This window comes from Spinacia oleracea, chromosome 3 (genome assembly GCF_020520425.1).
Source record: "Spinacia oleracea cultivar Varoflay chromosome 3, BTI_SOV_V1, whole genome shotgun sequence".
Taxonomy (NCBI): Eukaryota; Viridiplantae; Streptophyta; class Magnoliopsida; order Caryophyllales; family Amaranthaceae; genus Spinacia; species Spinacia oleracea.
In genome coordinates this window covers 89,185,548-89,193,962 of record NC_079489.1, presented here as the reverse complement: position 1 = coordinate 89,193,962, position 8,415 = coordinate 89,185,548, and positions in this window count along the sequence as shown.

The window sequence follows — 8,415 nt, the reverse complement described above, 5'->3', positions numbered from 1 at the left end:
ATGTTTTTCTTTTAATTTTAGGGAGACTTTCTTAGGTTAAAGGATCCTAAATATCAGGCGTGCGAGGGAAAAATATTATTTAATTTTGAAGGGGAAATTGATTTATCGATGAATATTTGTGTGGTGTCGCAGAAAATGTCAGGTATACGTTTACAATCAATTGCATCTGATTCAGTTCAATATCAAAACTACAACAGATTAAAAGACTCCCTCGTTGAAGATTGCATCAAACAACGGTGTGTTAGAGTGTATACAGGATGTTCGACGTGCAATGATCTTAGTTTTGCAGAAAAAGAATTTTATTTGATTCGATTTGTTATATATTTCATAGATTCATATCTCTTTTGTAGATGTGGTATGACTTTTTATTAATGAAGTAATTATATTTTCAAAAAAAAATGAAATGACGCCATTTCTTTTTAAAAGAAACGCATGTCTAATTGTAGGCACCTAATTTGTGTCTCCCCTTAGGGCCGACGATGAAACCATTAGCCTAGCTTCAAGGATGGTGCAACTCCGAGTGGAAACCCCAATTTCTAAGAAGCAATGAACTTGTTCCAAGTCCAATTATCGAAAATCCAATTCCCAAGTTTGTTCCCGTCTTGGAACTTGTCAAAAATTCAAATTCCAAAATACAAATTCAAAATCTAAGCACATCTCTCGAAAAAGCGGATGCCACCATTGGTCTCCGAAGCATATTTCCAATCGAAATACCATTAAGTAATCCAAAATCGGGCTCCGACCCACAAAACCGAGCATCCCGGGCGCGGGCCCTTATTACCGAGCTCAAACTGTACAAAAACCTCAAAAGTGACACATTCAAGTCATAAATTCAAGTCTTTTTCCCCACGTAAGGTACATCAACTTTTACTACAATCCAAAAGGACGATTGTCCTTTAGGTGCCAACGCGCCTAAAGGACGACCGTCATCGTCCTTCCTTTGTTAGCTAGTGTCGCGCCAGACATAAGGCCAGGCGCAACAGGCCCTTGCACCAGGCGCAACAGGTCCTTGGACCAGGCGCAGGTCACCCAAGCGTTTTCCAGTCACTTTTCCTATATAAACCCCCCATTTTTACACAAGGGGAGAAAATAAGCACAGAAAATACAACATCATTGTAGGGGAATACAGTTAAATACATATAACATGTGCGGAACAATCCCCAAAGCCAGGAAACATGTATAAAGCACAGATTACGCAAACTTACATTCGAAGCGTGTTTTCCCGAGTTAATGATTCACGAACACGAACAAAGAACTCCAATCGTCGTTCCTCTATTTGGTTCACCGATACGTTCAGATCCGTCTTGAGATTCGTAGCTTAGACAATGCTCAAGAGTGTTTGCTTTTGGGAAGAACAGTTTTGTGTAGAGAGCAAAACTGAACGTACGTAATTTTCAGAATTAGGTTTAGGGTTAGGAAAAACATTAGTTGGAGTGTGGAATATAACCTTAGGTTATATTGTGTGTAACCGGCCAAGGCACAAGGCCTTAACCTGAAGGAAATACTGCCCTTAGTCCAAGAATGCATTCAATGCTAAGTCTAATAAATGCGGTTCAGTATTAATTAATTAAAAAAGTTAATAATTCAGTGAGATCAAGTGAGCTGAATGCCTAGCTAGAGGCCGCTTCAGTTCAAGTGGAATTAATAATATTAATCCACAGTTTACTTTTGACTGAACTTGTAGGGTCACACAAATAGTACGTTAACGGATCAAGTATTTAAGTAAATTAAATACTCCATTTATGAATATTCGGAATAGACGGATCTCGGTTCCAGTGGGAGCTGAAATCGTCAAAAGGCAAAATATGATTACTCCAGAATTGATGATATTGCCAGAAACGGAAATATGGATCATAACGGAAATATAAATATTATCCAAGTCGTAGATGTTGTCGAAAACGAAAACATGGTACGTGTTGGAAAATATTATCGAAAATAGAAATATTGTCGGAATCGAAAATATTGCCGAAAACGAAAATATTACCAGAATCGGAAATATTACTGGAATCGGAAATATTTTCGGAATCGAAAATATTAAATATTTGTTCGAATAGGAAATAAATTCCGGAATCGGAAATATTAAATATTGTTCGAATCGGAAATGAATTCCGGAATCGGAAAACGAATCGGAAGCGCGACGTACGAAACGATCGTCGGACGAGCTTGCTAGACGCAAGGCCCAGCACGAAGCCAGGCCCGCGCCTAGCGAAGCCCGCGCGCAGCGAGCAGCAAGGCCAGTGAAGCCCGCGAGCAGCGAGCAAGGCAAAGCCCAGCGCGCAGCAAGCGAGCAAGGCAAGGCCCAGCAGCAGCGCCCACGATAGGTCGCGCACCAACGACCATGTGGGCTGCATGTGTGTGCAATGCTACGTACGACCAATTCCTTGGTTGTTTAGGATTGCTTGATTAAATCGTTTTCCTAGTTCTACACGAATTAAATGTTTTTGTGGTTGATTAAACATTAAATTCTAGTTGATTAATTTAACTAGAATCCTAATATATTTAGTTATTTGAATCTTAGCCAGTAGAACTCTAAGTCCGTTAATTCCAACCTATAAATACGTGGTTCATAATCACAATTTACATACAACAATTCAATAAGTATTCATATAGTTAAGTTCAAGTGCGAATTTAATAAATTGCCTAAAAATATATAACTAAGCTTTCGAATAAACATAATACCTTAGAGAATATCCTAGTTGGTTGAATCTAAGGCGGATTCGAACGTGCTGTGGACTATCTACGGAGGGGCGACATTTGGTGTAATACCCCGTATTTTCGGGTATTTTATAATAAATTATTTTGATAAATTAAGATAATTTTACAATTAAAAATAAAGTTTTAATGAGTTGTAACTACAAATATATTTTCAGATTTATTTTATTTATAAATATACTAAAATTAAGTCTCCAAGTCAAACCCTAATACCCTAAGTTATATATAATCTCAAACCCTTAAAACCTCCCGTGTTGCTGTACTCTCGAAGAAAAAAAAAACTAATCTCCATCTCCCTCAAACCTTGCCTGCCGCCATCACTGCCTCACCCTCATCATATCCAGTTCTTGTAAGTTAATTCATTTTATTCCCTTCACTCGATTTGTACGGTTGATTGTAGAATTTAAAAAGGAAAAGAAACAAATCTTGTTTGCCATGTACGAGCCACCTGATTCTAAGTCCTTGATAATTGTTGACACCTGTATATAATTTTAGGATCTTAATCATTGTATACTAGGTCATCATTGCTTAAAAATATTAAATTTATGTTTTGTTTCCAAAGAAAATCAAGTAAACGTTTTGGAATTTTCCTACATGATTATGAACAGTAGAAGAGTAGTAGTATAGGATATGCAGATTAATACTCCTTCGTCGGCATTAACTTAAGGCCGTTTACGCACTAACGTTATACTTACTCTAATTATGCGACTACAGTAGACTAACTTAGGTTTATTTATTTTGCGTAATAATAGACGGAGGCTACTTAGGAGACATGCAATGAGACTACTAGTTTGAGTACGCGCGCGTTCAAGGTAACTTTCAATGTCCATCATCTTTAGGTCCCGCTAGCAAAAATATTTTTGGACATATCTATGTGTTATTATGAGATAGAGAGATTAAGTGTTTTGTATGTGAACTACGTGATTTGAGTTTATGGGCATGTATAAAGTTAGTAATATTATGCAAATCTTATTTATAGTACTACCATTATTTTTATGAAACAACTACTTTTGTTTATAATTTACGAAGTGGAGTATGTATTGGATAGAGTTGGGAACTAGTATTGAATTGGATTGTGATTATTAAGTGTTAATGACTACGTGAGCACAATGCATTAAACTATGAAATTTCGAGTTGCATCATTGGAGTAACCTGATGTCATTTGGGATAATAACGAACTAAGGTTGCGTAATTTGATATTTTGGGGTTTGTATGACTACTGTATGCGCTTCAACATTATTATAATATTAATTAGGTAAAGTGTAATTTTAGAGGAAAAAGCCCGTAAGGGTTAGGAACAGGTTTCCCTTCTAGATGTTGTTCTATCGGTGCACTTTAGTGGAGACCCGATAGACTTCTAGTAGGTTTCTATTATTCTGCAATAAACTTTCTGCTTAGTCTTCCTCCTAATTCTGTTGGTGCGCGGTCGCGGAGACCCATAGTTAATTAGTGAGGGGTGTGCAAACTAGGGACATTCTGTACTCATCCTACTTTGGCCATTCTCAAGGGTTACGCGCGACCCTTAGCGTTCTCTTTCCCTCACTTAATTAATATTGATCTTATGTGATAAGTTTAATAATGGAATTATTAAATTGATACTTGTTTAATTATTTACTTTACGTACTCAAAACGTTTTTCAAACTAAAATTATTTATTTTACGGGATGGAGTTGGAATTACTCAGTTTATCTGATTTTTGGGAGTTTGTCTCTCTTGTCTCTTTTCTATTTATTTTTGCAGGTTGGTAAAGGTACATGGCTATGAGTGAGGAGACGCTTAGAATAACCACCTAGTCAAGAGACAATTTTTATGTCAGTTTAAGTTGAACTTTGTTATTTATTATTGAGAATTGGTTGCATTATTTTTATGGGCCACCTTTTAGACCACTTAGTTAATTTTGACTTTAATGGTTTTAAATTGTTTTGTTGCTTTGCATTTATTTTCTATGGATAATAAATGTAGCAGTGACACTCCTAAGGTTTGGACGATGGTTTTTATAAAATAAAAACAGGGTTTTTGATTATATAAAAGGTCCAAATTTTGTGGTGTTACATTTGGAGTCCTAAACTTGTTTTTGTTCGGTACGGGAGCAGATAGGGAAGGCACGCATCACACGTATGTATCATAAATTATGCTAATTGACTATGTGTCAATTAATTTGGAATCCTGGCTTTATGGTTTTTCCGCATGAAATATATGTTTTATATTTGTCATAACCTTATAGTGGTCTCACGAGCCTCTAATTAATTCCATAATCAATTATAGTTAACATGGTTAAATTTTATAAATGTGCAATGAATTAAAGGGGTGATTAATTTCGTTATATGTAATTAATTGCAAATTCGTGCGATTATTTGATTATATGTTCGCAGGATTTTTCGGCAGTTTTGTCAATAATGGTCGGAATCGTATAATTTTATAGTGAATTTCGCATGTAAACGACGTTTTAAAATTTTGACAAAAATCAAAGATTTGTCGCCCAGAATTCGCAAATTCGAAGCCTAACTATGACTTTTCGGAGGTTTTAGTTTTTCGAACGCAAAATTTATAATTTTTATGATGTTAAATTAAATATTTGAGAATCTTGTATGTAAATCTTGAATCTATGATTGACCTACTGTATATGTTTAATAACTTTAAAGCCTAATCTTGTTAATTATACAACCTAATTTGTAATTGTAATTAATTTGTTGAAATTCGAATAATTTAGAATTTGTTTTAATTTTAATAATTAATTAGCAATAATTAGGATCCTATGATTAAAAACCACCATAAAATTTGTTAAAATTGAAAAAGTTTTAAAATTTTATGACCTAGATTTGAATCCATGAAAATAATTATAATCGGAAAATAATTTGAATAATAAATTTTCGATTTTTCGCCTAAATTTATGAAATTAATATGAGCTATTAATTTGTCAATAAATTTAAATTATAAAAGTTTTGATTTTTATGAAAATCTCTCACGAATCTTGCACGCACGAAGCGATGGAAGCTAAGTGTTACCCTTAAGGGGTGTTGCAATGGTGCGGGCATGCGACGACGAGCAAGGGAGCTCGTCGTCCATGCGGTACTATGCAGCGACGAAGGCACGGACACGCGCGAGGGGCTATTCTCCTGTGCGGTGTGTGTTGTGTGCATGTGAGCGAGAGGCGAGACGAAGACAACAAGCCTCCGAGGCCGCGCGCGCGGGCAGCGAGCGCTGGCTCGCCCAGCGAGCGATGCCTCGCCTCAGCGAGGGATGCTTGCTGCGTAATGCGTGGCTTGCTCAGCTTGCTGCGTGCTATGCGTGGCCTGCTCGGTGCTTGTGCTACGACCATCGCAGTGGCAGGCCATGGGCGCTGCACTCGTGCACGCGGCCCATGGGCGCTGCTACTACAAGGCTTCGACGAGGCATGAGCGCAAGCCTGTGGATTTGTCTTAGCCCGTTGGTTCGTTTTAATTTTCGATTGAAAACAATTTTAATTAATTTTAATTTCGTAATTTAATTTTTTTTTCTCGGAATTTAATTTTGATTAATTTAATTATTATAAGTTTATTTATACTAATTATTTTACTAAAATTAAAACCTTGATAAAATTTAAATTAATTAATTTTAATCAACTGAAAATAAAATTTAAGGATTTGAAATATTGTTTTATATGAGCTTTAAATTTTAATTAAATTTGTAAGTTTTCGGTTGGACTAGGAAATACAATTTTATGTTTAAAATTTGTAAAGCATATGAATTTCTTGGTTTTAGTGGGAGCCTTCAGTCATTAAACTCTTGATTAGGGCTACATTCCTTTAAGGTTAAAACAACTCGATTATAATTAATAAGGATTGAATAATTTGTAGATTATTGGAACCCTTGATTAATTGTTGCAAATATTTATGTGATGCATAATATGTTCTACTAACTTGCTATGTGGGCCCTTCATTGATAAATGAATGGGTGAATGGTATATTGTATTTTTTTTTTTAAAGATAAGGAGAATTTACTTAGGAGCCTCTCCGCAGGAGAGTCACTCCTGAGTAGTCATTACAAATAATGGAAGACAAACGAGGACTAGATTTAGGATCTAAATACATTTTTCCTACAATGATGTGACCAACATTTTCTATCCAATCTGCTGCTGAGTTGGCTTCTCTGAAGACATGATTAATTTCCCAAGTGTCGAAAAAGTCGAGGAGATGCTTAATGTCCTGAATGATGTTATGAATTTTCCACGGAGGAGTGTACTTTCCTTTAATAGAATTGATGACAAGAATATTATCACCATCGATATGAATGTGAGAAATGTTGAGACGTCGAGCTTCTTGGAGACCTTTGTGGAGGGCAATAGATTCAGCCATGAACGCCTGAGTGTGACCAAGGTTAAAAGTACAGGCCGAGACTGGGTTGCCTGTACTGTTGCGGATGATAATTCCTGCTGATGCTGAAGTAGTTTTACTGGAGCCGTCAAAGTTGAGTTTGAAGTAACCGGTTGGAGGAGGGTGCCATCGAACCAAGATAGGGGGGGGGGGGGAGGTGGAGAGTGAGAAGTGGAGGAGTGAGGGGTGAAGGGGGTGCCCTTGAGCTGGTGATGATCTAGAAGAAGACGAGACTGCCATTCGTGGTAAGCCGAGCTGGCTTTGTGGAAAACTCTATAGGGGTTAAAGGAAGCATTTTTGAAAATGCAATTATTCCTTTCTTTCCATAGAGACCATATGAGGAAGGAGAATTTGCATACGGAAGAAGAGTAATTTTTAGGGATTTCATGTTGTTAAGTAAATCATGCGAGACCGAGTAGTAATCGAGCCAGTGCTTTGTTAAAGGAAGGTTCCACAAAAGTTTGGCCGAAGGGAATTGCATAAATAGATGATTGATGGTTTCAATGTAAGTTTCACACAGAGGACACACATCGAAGGGAAGAATATTCCTTTGATGCAGCGTGTCTCGAACTGGAATACTATTGTGGCATATTTGCCATAGGAAGATGGCTATCTTAGGTGGGATGTCTAATTTCCAGATCCAGGTGTGATTCCATTTTTGAGGAAGGGGAGCCAACCCATCAGCTAACCAAGAAGCAGACTTAACAGAAAAGTCCCCGGAGGAGGTAGCCCCCCAGATTGGGGTATCATCTAGATTGAAAATTGGAATAGGGAGACCTTGGATTTTCAAGACTAAGGAAGGGGGGACCATAATTGCTAGCTTAGAACGATCCCATTCATGATTGGGAAGGATAAAATCAGAAACAAGGAGAGAAGTATTTACATCATTAATATTCAAATTTAGGTAATTGAGAAGGTTATCCTGCATTGCCCACTCGTCTAACCAGAAATTGATTGAAGAGCCATTCCCGATTTCCAAGGAATTCCTTTGCGAAGAATTTCTCTTTGATTAAGGATATGTTTCCAGATAGAGGAGTCTTTTGGTTTAGGAACATACTCAAAAAAGGTTGTGTTTGCAAGATACTTTTTCTTAATCAGGGAGACCCAAAGACTTTGATCATTTTGGAGGATCTTCCATCCAAGTTTAGCTAAAAAGGCTTGGTTAAGAGGTCTCGTTCTTCGAAGGCCCAGACCCCCCATACTTTTAGGTTGGCATATTTTATTCCATGAAATAAGAGGAGTATGAGTCGAAGTGGGTGATTGTTTCCAGAAGAAATTACGATGGATAGAATCTAGGTTAGAGCAGGTCTTTTGAGGAAGGAGGAAGGATGAACAGACATAAGCTGGAAGAG